At 43.8% G+C, this 8,643-nt stretch overlaps 1 long non-coding RNA gene across 1 annotated transcript; it reads right to left on the reverse strand.

The window, feature by feature from the left end:
* Positions 1-1,063: 1,063 nt before the first annotated feature.
* Positions 1,064-8,316, reverse strand: LOC130361912 (uncharacterized). The gene is made up of 3 exons (XR_008891200.1): positions 8,123-8,316; positions 5,353-5,441; positions 1,064-2,753 (listed from the first exon to the last, which is right to left on the reverse strand). It is a non-coding gene; the product is annotated as an uncharacterized LOC130361912 (long non-coding RNA).
* Between the last annotated feature and the right edge of the window lie 327 nt (positions 8,317-8,643).

Below are 8,643 nucleotides of genomic sequence, written 5' to 3' on the forward strand. Positions count from 1 at the left end.
CTAGACCGGCTGCACCTGAGGGCTGATTAATTATAAGGAAGGATTGAAGCTGGTCAGGTATTCTATCATTAGGACCAATAAGCTGCAACCAAAAGGGATGGACTTTCCACGTCCTAAGAGAAGACTCCTGAGACAGCGATATCTCCAACAACAAAGGAAAGTGGTCAGAGATAGAGCCGACCCTGAAGGAGAAACCAGTGACCATGGCATAGAAAAGTGGGTTACAACATGCTAAATCGATACGTGATAAGGAATTACTACCAATAGAAAAACAGGAATATTGCAGTAGTCGAGGATTCTTATACCTAAACACATCCAGCCATCCTACCTCAGTTAGAAGAGAGGCCAAGGGAGTGGGAGCCAGTGGCGGAGATAGTGGTGGTGACACATGAAAGCGGTCCATCACGGGGTCTGGAGTGAGGTTGAAATCACCCAAGCATAACACCCGGGCGTGAGGAAAGTTGTAACATGATCCTTCAAGTGAGTATTTCATACAGTACAATAAACTTGTACAAGGTGTTTTAAACAAAAGGGAAACTGATTTTTTGAAAAATTAAAACATATCAATTGCCTTTATTACCTGCCATTAAAAAAACATAAAGATGACAAGAAACCTCCTGGCAGGCCAATTATTTCAGGGATAGGTGCAATAAGCTGTAATTTATGACATTTTGTTGACCTGTTTTTACAGTAAAACTAACTTAGGGGGAGTGCTTAAAACGTAGCTTTTAATGGTAATTCTTAAAAGTAAGGGTGCATTCCCACGTGGCGTATTTTGCTGCGTATTTGGTGCTGCGTATTTTCCTACCCATTGACTTCAACAGAGAAAATAAAATACGCAGCAGCAAATACGCAGCAAATACGCCGTGTGGGAATGTACCCTAAAAATAAAAAAAAACACCTCAATAGCAAATGTGTAGTTTATTGATAAATAGGCTACTAAGGGGACTGCAATTTACAGACGTACATCATGTCCTACACCAACGATTAAAACAAGCTAACACGAAGACACAGTATCTCATACACAGTGCAGAGAAATAATAGAGACGCACTCACCCTTTGATTCAGCAAATGTGGAGGGGTTTATTTGGAAATCGTAGTGCAGTTACATCACACGGGAGGAACGGAGGAACACAGCGCCGGGAGCTGCGAGAGGGGCGGTGACGGCCCCATTTCGCAGTCAAACAGACCGCTATCTCCGCTGCTGCACACAGCACCATGTAAATAGACACAGTCACCGCAGGGGGGCAGACAGCTGACAGGTCCGGAGTCATGGTAACAGACCAGGGAGCATGCGCAAACACATTGGAGCTGGACCGATGTCCTTTGCATGGATACCAGTATAGCTGACGGGAACACAGGAAACACCTGTATGCTAAGGGTAAGTGAACACTCATGCACGTCTAGGGAGTGGGACTATTGGCCACAAAAAATTAAAAAAGCTGAAAAAGGGGAAAGAGAACAGGTTAGATAAATGCATTACACTAGTTTCTTTCGTTCAGGTCGAGGGGGGCGGTAGCTCTGCTTCTGGATATGATCCTTGCTTCTCTGTGCAGTAGTAGCGTGTGCTTATTTTGGCCGGGGATGGTGCTTTTAACAGTCTCTATTCCGACAAAACGAAGGCAATTTGTGGACCCTCCATGCACATCGCTGGTATGTTGTGCCAATCTGGGTACTCCAAGTCCTTGTCCTGCGAGTTGCAGGTGTTCACCTATCCTCATGAAAAGAGGTCTTATTGTAGATCCTTCGTAGAACTGTCCGCAGGGGCACATTATGCAATACTCAACGTAGGGTGTCCTGCATGTGATTAGATCGTTCACACATATGTCCAAGCCACCTATTTTAAAATTTCTGCCTGTAAACATGTGCTGACAGAATGAACACCTTCCGCATTTGTGGGTACCTTTTAGGGCAGGTAGGTCGAGCCAAGTTTTCTTTTTGGCCTTGTTTGGTTCTGCACTGAATTTGCTCCCGACTAATTTATTTTTTATGGTGGTGCTTCTCCTGTAAGTGATCAGTGGCTTTCTCGTGACTACTTCATGTAGTGTGGGGTCGTCCTTGATGAGGTGCCAGTACTTGGAGATGGATTTCCGAATCTCTGGGGCTAGATTACTGTACTAAAACGAGAAAGTGAAATGATTCTCGTTTTGTTCTTTCTTTCTTCTGCTTTTCTTTTTGAAGATGAGATCCTCTCTAGAGTATGATTTTGTTTTTTGGAGGGCACAGTTAACAGTATGAGCTGGATATCCCCTTGATATCAAATGTCCTCTTAGGTCATCTGACTGTTACTCAAAATCAGATGCCTTGCTATTAATTTTCTTCAGTCTTAGGAACTGACTGAAGGGGATGGCTTCTTTCATATGCGGTGGATGGAATGAGTCATGGTGCAGGTACAGTAAGGGTGTGGTGGGTTTTCTGTATCCTTTGGTACAGAGCTCTCTTTCTTTGATGGCTATTATGACATCCAAAAATGCAACCTCTGAGGTGCTGAACACCGACGTGAACTGCATGTTGAGGTTATTGTTCTCGTTGTGGTATTGGATAAATTCAGTAAACTCCGATTCGGTACCCCTCCATATCACCAGGATGTCATCCACAAATCTCTTATAGAAGGCTATCCGGCTTACAAACGGGTTGGTAGAGGTATATATAATTTTCGCCTCTAGGAATGCCAAGTAGAGATTGGCAAATGTACACGACACCGGAGTGCCCATCGCTGTGCCGTGATGTTATCTGTACCATTGCCTGTTGAACTGAAAAAAATGATTTTTAAGAATGAGGTCCAAGGCTACAGTATCTCATACAACAATAGTTTAGTCACCCTACGCATTTCAGTCCACTATAGTTTGTGTGGCTTCCTCAGGGGCAGATGAAGGGTGGCATTTATGTATATTTACAACTGCTCAAAAGAATTAAGGGAACACTTAAACAACACAATGTAACTCCAAGTCAATCACACTTCTGTGAAATCACACTGTCCACTCAGAGAGCAACACTGATTGACAATCAATTTCACATGCTCTTGTGCAAATGGAACAGACAACAGGTAGAAATTAAAGGCAATTAGCAAGACCCCCCCCCCCCCAACTAAAGGAGTGGTTCTGCAGGGTGTGACCACAGACCACTTCTCAGTTCTTATGCTTCCTGGCTGATGTTTTGGTCACTTTTTAATGCTGGCGGTGCTTTCACTCTAGTGGTAGCATGAGTCGGAGTCTACAACCCACACAAGTGGCTCAGGTAGTGCAGCTCATCCAGGATGCACATCAATGCGAGTTGTGGCAAGAAGGTTTGATGTGTCTGTCAGCGTAGTGTCCAGAGCATGGAGGCACTACCAGGAGACAGGCCAGTACATCAGGAAACGTGGAGAAGGCCGTAGGAGGGCAACACAGCAGCAGGACCACTAACTCCACCTTTGTGCAAGGAGGAGCACTGCAAAATGACCTCCAGCATGCCACAAATATGCATGTGTCCACTCAAACAGTCAGAAACAGACTCCATGAGGGTGGTGTGAGGGCCTAACGTCCACAGGTGGGGGTGGTGCTTACAGCCCAACACTGTGCAGGACGTTTGGCATTTGCCAGAGAACACCAAGGTTGGCAAATTTGCCACTACTACCCTGTGCTCTTCACAGATGAAAGCAGGTTCAGACTGAGCACATGTGACAGAGTCTTGAGACGCCATGGAGAATGTTCTGCTGCCTGCAACATACACCAGCATGACTGGTTTGTTGGTGAGTCAGTAATGGTGTAGGGTGGCATTTCTTGGGGGCTGACAGCCCTCCATGCGCTTGCCAGAGGTAGCCTGACTGCCATTAGGTACCGAGATGAGATCCTCAGACCCCTTGTGAGACCATATGCTGGTGCAGTTGGCCCTGGGCTCCTCCTAATGGAAGACCATGCTGGACCTCATGTGGCTGGAGTGTGTCAGCAGTTACTGCAAGAGGAAGGCATTGATGCTATGGACTGGCCGCCCGTTCCCCAGACCTGAATCCAATTGAGCACATCTGGGACATCATGTCTCGCTCCATCCACCAACGCCATGTTGCACCACACTGTCCAGAAGTTGGCGGATGCTTTAGTCTAGGTCTGGGGAGACATCCCTCAGGAGACCACCTCATCAGGAGCATGCCCAGGCGTTGTAGGGAGGTCATGCGGGCACATGGAGGCCACACACACTACTGAGCCTCATTTTGACTTGTTTTAAAGGGATTGTGCGCTGCCCTCCCTTTCGGAGCTCTGCACGCAGCGTCCGGAAGTTCATTACTCCGAACGCTGTGTGTGGGCTTCTGTGTTCGCGGCCGCCGGGCGTGATGTCACGCCCGCCCCCACTACCAAAGTCTATGGGAAGGGGGCGTGACAGCAGTCGCGCCCCCTTCCCATAGACTTTCGTTGAGGGGGCGGGCGTGATGTCACGAGGGGGCCGGGCGTGACGTCACGCCCGGCGGCCGCGAACACGGAAGCCCTCACACAGCGTTCGGAGTAATGAACTTCCGGACGCTGCGTGCGGAGCTCCGAAAGGCAGGGCAGGGCACAACCCCTTTAAGGACATTACATCAAAGTTGGATCAGCCTGTAGTGTGGTTTTCCACTCACGATTTTCAGTGTGACTCCATATCCAAACCTCCATGGGTTGATAAATTTGATTTCCATTGGTAATTCTTGTGTGATTTTGTTGTCAGCACATTCAACTATGTAAAGAAGAAAGTATTTTATACAATGAGTTCATTCATTCAGATCTAGGATGTGTTATCTTAGTGTTCTCTTTATTTTTTTGAGAAGTATATATTTGATTATGTGATATATTTTTAAGTGTCATTTGTTATTATATTATTCCTGGTGATGAAAGATTTGTGATTAACTAACTATATAAGTTCCTGTTTTTACTATGTGTGTCATGCCTGATGAAAAAACTGATCGGTTTTGAAATGCGTTGCATGGACTTTTAATCTAATAAGCCTATTTGTCATGTGAATAATCTGAACGGTATCCTACTTGTGGCAGCCCAATTCAGCTCCCGCTTCCTATCTCCTTCTTATGTTCTAATAGAAAGCAGTGAGGTCTGCTGCTCCAATTAATGGGCACTGTCACTTAAAAAACTTTTGACATGTTGTAGAGACATTTCAAAAGTTTTGATCGGTGTGGGTTTGATTGTTCAGACCCTGACCAGTTTCTAAAATGAGTCTATGGGATTTTCTTGGTCAGGCCAAGTCTAATGATCATTCGGGGTCTTAACAGTCAAACCCTGACCGATCAAACTTTTGTCTTGTCTCTAGGACATGTGAAAAGTTTTCTTAAAAGACAGGTACACTTTAACAGTATACGTCAGCAAACCCATTTTCAATTTATGAACCTACCCTTACTGCTACTATTTTTGTGCTGTCCAATATGGCTGTGGATAAGACCTTTGTGTACTTCGTGAAGACATCCAGGAAGTATACCTCACCTGCAAAAGTAAATGTTCAGTGACTGCTATTTGCATGAAACATTGATACTGAGCTACACAGCAGCCCTAAATAATTTATAGCTATAATGTAACATAGCAACCAGAGTTTCTTGAAAAGAATATATAACTAAGTAACATATTATGCACATCTGCCACTGTTTTAGACAGTTTCATTTCCCATTTAGATTCTGAATAAAGAAATGAAATGGCTGCACAGGTATAAGTAGAAACATGGAGCATAGGAATCTTAACAGTAGATATTTTTCCATATAAAATTTCTAGTTGCACTGCATTATGTACTTTAATGCTGATTACATATTAATGAAGTATTTATAATTTTCCTTTTATTAACCCCTCCCCAACATTTGATGTACACATATAGCAAGATGTTAGGGAGGGGACTATAATACCCACAGGTTGCAGCCAGTATCAGAGATGGGTCTAGCTATCCGTGTATTACAAAGACAGCCATTTACATGTATATACCTGCCTGCAACTTCCCCTGGTCCTGCTTATTACCAACTTTTTACCGAAGCTCCTGCCCTCTATACAGTAAGTGACTCAGCAGTTCCCAGCAGCTCCGATATTAAATATGCATACATTGGAATTACCTGTATTACTTATATGCTATTTTAATATACCCTATATAAATATTTTTTTCCTATTTACTTTTACAAACTTTTTTGCCTTATTAAAACCAAGACACTCACAGTCAGAACCAATTGAGGCTTGTTTTAATTTTGCAAGGCCAACTATAATTTGTAATGACGTCCTTCATCCCACCACAAAATGCATGATTTTTTAGATGAAATCGAAAAACAAAAAAACATGTAAAATTGACATTTTAACTGTATATTGCGGGTCTGTATGATTACAAATGGCAACTAACAGATATGCAGTGAGCTCTGTCCCTACATACGTGATTTACACCCGCATGCCATACATGGATGTTAACAGGTAAAAAGTTGTTTTTTTTCTTTGAGACGGTGATGTGAAGAATTCTGTTCCCTGAAGAGAACTGTGTCCTCAACAGCTGATTTAATGAAAATGTACAATGTAAAGTATAGGACAGTGATCTTCAACCTGCGGACCTCCAGATGTTGCAAAACTACAACTACCAGGATGCCCGGATAGCCGCTGGTTCGCAGGAGTTGTAGTTTTGCAACATCTGGAGGTCCGCAGGTTGAAGACCACTGGTATAGGAGGTAATACTCGCGTATCCCCGCCGCTCCGGACCCGCCAACGCCCCCCATCGCTGTCGCCACGTCCCCGTCGCTCCAGAACGTCTCTGCTGCCCGGTATCCTCGCTCTCTGTCGCCGCCATCATGTCGCTACACACGCCGCTCCTATTGGATGACGGGATGGCGTGCGCGACGACGACGACGAAGGAGAGCGTTGGCCATGCAGGGGATCCCGGCACGGAGCAGACACCGAGGAGGCAGGTAAGGTCCCTCCCGGTGTCCCGTAGGCTGTTCGGGACGCCGCGATTTCACCGCAGCGGTCCCGAACAGCCCGACTGAGCAGCCAGGTTAATGTCACTTTCGCTTCAGACGCGGCGGTCAGCTTTGATCGCCGCGTCTGAAGGGTTAATATAGGGCATCACCGCGATCGGTGATGTCTTGTATTAGCCGCGGGTCCTGGCCGTTGATGGGACCTGGTTTTAATGTGTATTTGCCATATAAGACGCACCAACTTTCCCCCCCCCAGTTTTGGGGAACAAAAAGTGCGTCTTATACGGCGAAAAATACGGTAATATATGTAGGTTTTATTTTATTCTATCTTTTATATATTTTATTAAATCCTAACTACAAGCACCCAAATTAGTTTGTTTTAAATTGTCCTCTTCTGACCCCTATAAAACTTTTTTGTCTTCCGCATAAGGGCTACTTTTTTTTTGCGCCGTGGTCTGTAGTTTTTACCGGTACCATTTTTTTGTTTTGATGGGATCAGTGATACAAAGCTCAATTCGGCTATGGCAGGCTGAAGCATTGGAGCACCAACACCACTGATCAATGCTATAGCATTGTTCCTACTAAAAGTTTAAATCACCCCCCTTTTTCCATAAAAAAAAAAAAAAAATGTAAACAAAAATAAACATAAGCATATGTGGTATCGCAATGTGCGTCCGATCTATGAAATATACTGTTAATTAAACATGGACAAAACATGGACAAAATTGCGTATTTTTGGTCCCTTTGTATACCCTAAAAAAAATGTATAGAAAGCGATCAAAAAGTCCCATGAAAACAAAAATGGCACCAATATAAAATAGCGAAACGGCAAAAAATTTGCCCTCACACATCCCTGTATACAGAAAAATAAATTAGGTATAATTTTTTTTTTTTTTTAAAGAAGTAAATTATAATTTGGGTATTGTTGTAACCGTATGGATCTACAGAATAAAGATAAGGTGTCATTGTTACCAAAAAGTGCACCCCAAGTGCTACAAAAATGGCGTTTCCCCCCCCCCCCCCCAAATAGTTTTTTCGTTTCCCTGTAGAATTTGTGGTGCAATGATTGACTTTATTACAAAGTAAAATTGGAGGCGCAAAAAATAAGCCCCCATATAAGTCTGTAGGTGGAAAACTAAAAAAAAAGTAGATATTTAAGGTGAGGAGGAAAAAATGAAAGTTCAAAAATAAAAACATAAAGGGGTTAATTTCTAATAAACCATGATAAACCTTCACAAAGTAGTCTGCCCCTCCTAGGCTTCATAAGAACAGTAAGGGCTCTTTTGCACTGCAGAATTTCTGAGGCGGTGTAGTCGTAATCCATTGGCCGTTGGATCATGCAGACATGTGGGGTCACCAATGAAGGCAATGCAGAATGCTTCCGAAAGAATTAAACTTGTTCATTTTTGTGGGGTCCGGAATTTCGGGTGTGGAGTTTTCTGCCACAAAAAGTCTGCAGTGTTAAAAGTGCAGCAAAATCCCATTAAAAACAATGAAAAGATTAGGAGATAAGCGAAGTTAGTGATTCGATTCATGACAAACTTCTCGGCTCGGCAGTTGCTGACTTTAGCCTGCATAAATTAGTTCAGCTTTCAGATGCTCCGGTGGGCTGGAAAAGGTGGATACAGTCCTAGGAAAGAGTCTCTCCAAGTGAAAACCAAAACTTAGGACTCAAAACTTTTACAAACTACTGTACAATGATTAACTATGTTGGCCTATGAAAATGGATAAAAAGGTCTGTAGCTCACACC

This window comes from Hyla sarda, chromosome 3 (assembly GCF_029499605.1).
Source record: "Hyla sarda isolate aHylSar1 chromosome 3, aHylSar1.hap1, whole genome shotgun sequence".
In the NCBI taxonomy this organism is placed as follows: Eukaryota; Metazoa; Chordata; class Amphibia; order Anura; family Hylidae; genus Hyla; species Hyla sarda.